Source organism: Aulostomus chinensis, chromosome 23, assembly GCF_037954235.1.
Source record: "Aulostomus chinensis isolate RoL2024-O1b breed Wild chromosome 23, RoL_Achi_v1.0, whole genome shotgun sequence".
Taxonomy (NCBI): domain Eukaryota; kingdom Metazoa; phylum Chordata; class Actinopteri; order Syngnathiformes; family Aulostomidae; genus Aulostomus; species Aulostomus chinensis.
The window spans coordinates 10212311-10219960 of NC_141342.1; the positions used below are offsets into that span (position 1 = coordinate 10212311).

General features: G+C 41.5%; 1 protein-coding gene across 1 annotated transcript in view; it reads right to left on the bottom strand.

Annotated features, from left to right (window-relative positions):
* raraa (retinoic acid receptor, alpha a) overlaps positions 1-1414 on the bottom strand; it is a 162553-nt gene extending 161139 nt beyond the window's left edge. Inside the window, exon 1 of the mRNA XM_086196160.1 lies at positions 1399-1414. The gene's annotated coding sequence lies outside the window, so the exon portion shown is untranslated. The remainder of the gene's footprint in view (positions 1-1398) is intronic.
* Positions 1415-7650: the final 6236 nt, after the last annotated feature.

A 7650-nucleotide genomic window follows, 5' to 3' on the forward strand; every position in this document is an offset into this window, starting at 1 on the left:
TTTCCAACTTCGTAGTTTCCTTGCAGAGGAGATGGAATATACTGGTAAACACTTTCTGTAAGTGCTTTATATAAACAATCCCTATGTCGAAAGTAAAGAGTTTATCACTTACGATACTCGTATTACTGTCAATTACTTTTTAATTACTCTAAATCATGAAGTTTTGACATGCATTCTAGGCTATGGCCACTATGAAGTACAGCGATACCAAAGCCCGTGCACAACTTCTTGTTTGTATATTCCTGTTTTTGTACAAATGATATGGTTTAGTATTCGATCATGTACTTCCATCACCATATTCAATAGATGACTTGTACGTGTTTCTTTCAGGTAAGAAACATGACCAAACTCCGCTCTGCTGTATCACAACCTAAGCTGGAGACGATCATTCACGCTTTTATATCATCCCGACTTGAAAACTGCTATTCGTTTTTCACCGCAAAAGCGCCAGAAGGTTGTTGACCAGTAGGATGACTCACATCATTTTATCCTCTTTACATGAGCTTTCCATGAAATGAAGGATTCATTTTAAGGATTCATATATAGATCCATGCATGGTCAGCGCCCAAGCTGTGACCTACTTCACCAGCGGGTCACTTCGGGTCTTAAGATCAGGGCTTACCAGCCGTCTCTTGCTCTTGACTCGCACTTTTGAAGTTGTAGTTTTGTCAGTGTATGTAGACATATGATTGTTGAAACCTTATAAACAGAGCCGGCCTTGTGGTGTCTAGTGTTTGTCATTCTGTATGTCTTCATGTTTGTCTTTAGGGTATTTATATGAAGCACTTTGTGACATTACTTGAAAGGTTCCATACTAAACAAACTTTACTTACTCCTACTTACTTTTTTAAACTTTGAAGAGAGACAGACTAGTTTTTTTTTTTCTCCTGGTTCCAGAGTAAATAAACTGAACTAATTGACTCCATGTTCTGGCTCCATATGAGAGACATGGGACTGGTATCGATCTTCTCATCTCTCTCGGCATGAAAGCGAATCAGCATATTTTCCAAAATGCTCCTCTAAAGCTGGCCAAGATGTAAGGAAAATATCATCTAATAATACTGCCTCTGGGGCATCCACTCCATCATGTCATATGATAATGTCATGACACACAACATGACCAGACGTGTCGCCCAAATGAACCACCTGGTTACTTCAGTTCACTCAGAACAGTTAAACTCACACCCGTTCTCACAAAAAATGCAACATCTGGCTTTTGCCTGCAGTAGTAAAGGGTACAATTGACATTCAGTCTCAGGTCAAATGACTCTGCAGTAGTCAAAAGAACTTACTGGCAGCAACTCTGCATCAGCAGGGATGGAAACAGAAAATCTCGGAGCAGAAAGTTTTGTCTCTCTCAGTTGCTTTGCATGTCAAATACAAATACGATAAACATACCTGTCACTTGCCCAGCATGGTGGTTTTACACACAGCAAGGTATGGTATTGCTAACAACGCATGCTAACCAGCTGTGGGATGTTGGGGAGCTGCCAGAGTGTGTGCAGCCCCAGAATAACTTTTGAAAGCATTTCATTTAGAGGCTTCGACACTGATAGGAGCAACCTGTCACCTGACCGACACCATGCTTTTCACACACAGCAGGGCACATTTATGCTAACAATGCATGCTAAATAGCTGTACAATGCTAGTGAGCAGCAAGAGTGAACGCAGACACAAAGTATGTTTTTAAAACACACCTTATTGACTTAAGCATCTCAGATAGAAGCTTTGACATTGACAGGAACATTCTGTCACGTGTTTTGCGTGAAGCTTTATACACACAGCATGGTAAATATATGCTAACAATGAATGGTAACTAGCTGCAGGATGCTAGTGAGCTGCAAGAGTGAGAGCCACAACAAACTAAAAAAGACTCATTTACGAACTGAAGCGCCTCGCACAGAGGCTTTGACACTGATGGAAGAACCACCACATGCAGATGAAGTCATCTGCCGGCAATGTAAATGGAATTTAATTGTTTTTTCAACAAAAAAAACCCTGAGTACATGTGCTAATTTTAGTATAATAGTGATACGTTAAATGCCACTCCGTCCTACTGCGTTTTCTATTTTGGATCACTGGGGTGCCAGTCGCCAACATGTTCCCCTTCCCTGCATCTCATCAGAGCAAACCCAGAGAGTATGTCCCTTTAATTAGACCGCCCGTGAAAATAATGGTGCATTAATGACATTTCTATGGGGGCCAATGAGCTGGAACAACAGAGGAAAGACTAAATCACAAATCAATTCCAACAAATGTAATTAAGGCTTAATTAGCCTCCAGGGTGTCGCTGGAATGCCGTGGAGGGGTTGATGTGAAGGAAGAGGAAAAGAGAGAGCAAACGAGAAATTTAGACAAAACGAGAGAAAGTGAGATCATCACGGGCCACAGATACAAGGTGTTCGAAGTGTGTATAACAAGTGTGTATAACACTCATTGTTGACATACTAAATTGACTGTCTCATGCTTGAATATCATAAAATTATTTCTGAAAGAATACCGATTTAAGAAGATTTAAGAAGTGCTAGCTTCTGTATGCTAAATGTGTGGCTCTTGGCACGTGCCTGCGTGGTTTGAAAGGGGAGGGCTGATTTAAAGGCAACACTTCCAGTATGGAGCCACACAGCCAGCACTGGGTAAAGAAGTGCTAATTCTCTATAAAAACAGCAGCATGTACGGTTAAGCCCAGCAACATTCTGGTGTTAAAAAGAAAGGAAGGGGGGTTGAAAAAAACAACAGAAGGAGGGGAAAAAAAAGAAATGCAAAACCACAGGGAGGCTTGGAGAGGACCGGCCTGCCTCACTGAATGCCAGATCACACAAACACAGACTCTCGCGCCAATAAATGAGCTTCATAAACTGCAATTAAAACCCTGGGCACTAATTTAGTGGAAATGGCAGCCTGTAAAAAGCAAAGAGTGTTAGAGAAAGTATAAGAAGATGGAAAAGAGGCAGAGGAGGGGAGATGTGGATGTTTCTGGCCTTCACCAGTGGTTCTTTCTTTTTTTTTGAGAGAGAAAAACGTCATCCCCGGCATTAATGTAAAACATATGATTGTACACTGAAAAAACACAGGCTCGTTGAGCTACTCGCCTTAAAGTTGGGTAACACGGGCTCACAAAGGAATACACTCACTGAGCTTTTTTTTTAGTATATCACATAAAAAGAATAAAACGAGTCTATACTTTTAATAAATCTAGATATTTTGCTTCAGTCTATACTTGCTACACTAACATGCATGCAAATTCACTTCTCTCCAAAATAGCTGGACACGGCTGATGAGACACATCTTCCCCAGCTGCCTGTCTATCAGGGTCAAGAGACAGCACAATGAAGTGGTGGCATTCGGTTAAACTGAACTCACAAATGAAAAAGACCACACCGTGACCATAAACACATCTCAGTCCCGCCAACACTGTTTAAACTCTTTAATATGTGCTCATGAGATCCATGTGTGTATACAGTGTTGTGTCATGCCACACACTACAACTCTGTGTGATGATGTTGTAAACCCCTTTTGGTTGCTATGGTGCTGATTGACGCTGGAAAATTAAAGACTGGAAAACAATAGCGCAGCGTCTGCGTGTGAATTCTTTCTAAACCTGCAGCAGCAACTCCTTCGCACAGGATGGGTGGTTTCAACACCTCTTCCTGGTTAAGATTGCTGCAGAGTATCATTTGACCTTGAAGCAGGCTCGTCCTCCCCCTCATCCAAAACTGCAGCTTTGAATCATACTCATGGAAGTTGCATAGTCAACATGTTCAAATGTCATCAATAAAAAGGCAAATGTCATGGTTACATCAATAAAAGGCTCATATAGAACACCTGAAACCAAACGAAACAACCTTTGATATATTATCTTTAACTTCCATCCATCCATCCATCCATTTTCTTCCACTTATTCTGTTAAGGGTCATGGGGGGGTGGAGCCTATCCCAGCAGCTTTCGGGCGAGAGGCGGGGTTCACCCTGGACAGGTCGCCAGTCCATCACAGGACCAACACATAGAGACAGACAACCATTCACACTCACAGTCACACCTACAGTCAATTTAGAGCATCAATCAGCCTCGTCCCCTCTTGATGTCTTTGGACTGTGGGAGGAAGCTGGAGTACCAGAGAGAACCCACACAGGAACAGGGAGAACATGGAGACTCACACAGAAAGATCCTGTGATGGAGCCGGGACTTGAACCCGGAACTTTCTTACTGTGAGGCCACAGTGCTGACCACTGCACCACTGTGCCGCCTTATCTTTAACTTATGTTGCATTTTCAGTGAGATATATAAGAGGTCGGCATCAGGCCCCAGTGCAATAATGTTTAAGCCGTCCCCTGCCTGTCATAGTTAGGAATAACTGAAGTTAAAGCACATGCTTTAATATGACCTGAAACATCAATTTGACATCTAAATTAGGTGATTATTAGTGACTCAGCCCGTCGTGCCATGGACGAGGAATCATATTTGCAATGCTAAGATAAGTGATGTGATTTTATTGCAGTAGCGGCAAAGACAGAAAGAAGAGGAGCTGATTTATGCCTAGTGCGCACAACTAGAAGATTTTCAAATTCTAACTGATTTTAGAAATAAGACCACAGACATAACAACAGACTCAAACAGAACTTTAAGACTCACAACCTAAGAATACACAAACGCGATGATTCAGTCAAGATGCAGGACCACACACACTTGGCGTCATCCTAAATGATTTCAGAGCGGGGATTCCAGGGATTTCACTGAAACTGAAAATCAAACGTGACTTTAGGAAAAAGAAAAAAAAAACATCGAAGCAGACAGTTGTCTTGGTTGCGGTTGCGTCTGCAAAAAAAAAAAAAAAAAAGAGGAAAAAAATGTGGATGAAATCATGGTTGGGATGACTCAATGAGCATAGCTCCTATGTATTTGCAGTTGCAGTTTTGAGCTGGAGGTTAGCTAAAAATAAAGATTTATGGTTAGTCTCAAATAGGGCTAACTCTAGCCGCTGCTACGAGCTCAAGTATGCAACATCTAGCTGGTGATGCACTTCATGGTCATCTTGTTTTAGTTGGGTTTATCGAGATCTCCTCTCAACTTTCCTTCATTGTTCCTTTCACGCGGCAAGATTTCATATTTCAGACTGGGGAGACTCCTATCCAGCCTTGAAGCCCCCATGACGCGGGGGGGGGGGGGGGGCAAACTAGACTTCAAATTAGCCAGAATTTCTTGTAGTGTGCATCATTACCTGCATACATGTCAGCATCGGCTCATTCAGAAACATAACTGCTGCAGTGTTGCATCATTTAATTTCTTTTCTGTCCTGCTCGGATCGAAAACAGAAGAAACAAGAGGAGAAGATGCAGCGGACTGACTCGGAGATAAGCGCCGGAAAATTAAACCCTGCTGGTGAGTGAAAAAATGTATCTTTTTTTTTCTTTTTCTTCTTTTAAACACAGTGGGCTCACATATGGGGGACGGGAGGAGTGAGGTCAAGTTTTAGAGCAAGGGCCTCCATTTTAGTCTTCAGAAGACTATAGTGTCAAGAAGTCAAACACTGAGACATCGGCTGCCAGTCTGGGCAAGAAAGAGAAAAACAACATGAGCTTGGTGACGGATGTTTGAGGTTTAGACTTCTGTCACCCCACACTCTCTTGTGCTTCCTGTGAGGAGCCACACCTCTAAAATACCCACAGAATTCTTCAGATTTTTAGGGTCAGGTTAAAAAAAAAAAGCCATGGGTAATTTAATAAATAAAAGTAATAAATTGAATGAAGAGGATCCTCCTTGTGATGCGTAAAATTGAATCACTGTCTTGGACTTTGCATTCTGCTTATTTTAAGATCAAAGGAATTGTAAAGGAGATTGAGTGGTCACTAGTAACTAGGAACACTCAGGTTGCTATTTTACTGATTAGAACTGATGAGTCTCCATCTTATTATCCCCTGGTGTCTAAACTTCTGAAAGAAAATTCTCACCAAGACCCATAACCATCCATTTTCTTCCACTTATTCCTGTTCAGGGTTGCAGGGGGGCTGGAACCTATCCTAGCGGCTACGGGCGAAAGGTGGGGTTCACCCTGGACAGGTCACCAGTCCATCTCAGGGCCAACACATAGAGACAGACAACCATTCACACTCACAGTCACACCTACAGTCAATTTAGAGTATCAATCAGCCTCGTCCCCTCTTGATGTCTTTGGACTGTGGGAGGAAGCTGGAGTACCAGAGAGAACCCACACAGGAACAGGGAGAACATGGAGACTCCACACAGAGAGACCCCGTGATGGAGCCAGGACTTGAATCCAGAACCTTCTTACTGTGAGGCGACAGTGCTGACCACTGCACCACCGTGTCGCCTATCACCGGGCTCCTGTCCTTATAAACCACATTCAAAAGAGCCAGCTCTTCTCAGAGTCACAAATCATCGCCTACTCCAAATAATCGCGTAAGTCATTTTTAAATTTCTTTTTTCTCAGAAAACACAAAAAACATCATAAGGGGTTGGTTTAGGTAAAAAAAAAATTGTCAAAAAATGACTCAGGTGATTATTTTAAGAAGGGGAGGAAATGTTGGACCATGTTCAGGTCTTATACATGCAGGATTTTAAAGGTCATATTAAATATACCGAGACAGTAATAATCATAAAAATACAAAGCATGCCTCTTCAATACCAAGTCAATATATATTTCGAAAATGGCATATTTAAATGAATGAATAAATAATGTTTTTTTCAATTTATTTATGGTGGCAATTATGCCTTTGATTTACAAATGTAAAGTAATAATGGTGACCATGTTGACACCCCCCCCCCCCCCCACGACCCTTAACGGACAAGCTGTACAGAAATTGACTGGATGGATGGTCATTACACATTTGTGAAACATTACGTTAAATAATATATTTAATATATATTATATATATGTGAATATATTTACTCATTTATTTAAGCATTTTACGAATGTGTGTCATGTTTTTATATATTTGGCAATGCCCCTGAAAAAAAAAAATCCCCATTTTTCTGGACCTCGTCAATGCTTCTGATCCAGTCAGTTATGGTATTCAAGAAATACCTTTACTTTAAAATTGGCCAACCCAGTTGAAGGGTTTCGCCAGATTTGCCTGGAGTTTTCCCATCCTGGTCCATGTCAGAGAAGTTTGTCATCTGGTGTCCCTCAAGGCTCTCTTCTGGGTCAAATGTTGTTTCCTTTATACATGCTGGACAGCTTATGACGGCATCTCCCATCATTTTCATGCCAATGATATTCAGTTGTATTTCTCTCCCTGATGAGTGTTGTGGTTAGTTATGTTTGGACCCAGATGCAGACACAAGACACTGGAGAGCAGTTTAGGGGTTTTATTGCAGACAGATATGAGTTTTGGCAGGAATAAACTCCACGAGGAGAAACATGAGAAATGGAGAAAAGGCTCCATACTTGAGGTATGGATCTTTAGTGGCACGAGCTGGCAGGTAGTGGTGAGAAATCCAGAGCTCAAAGATAGCATTAAAAAAACACTAAAAACAGTCTTGAATGGGCACTGCCACATAGTTGAACTGACAATCTGGTAAAGGGTGGAGGTTGGACCAGAGGATAAATACTCTAGTAACCAATTACGAATTTTAAGACACCATCAAGATTTGGACGGATGATATCTTTCTTCAGTTTAATGAAAATAAGAT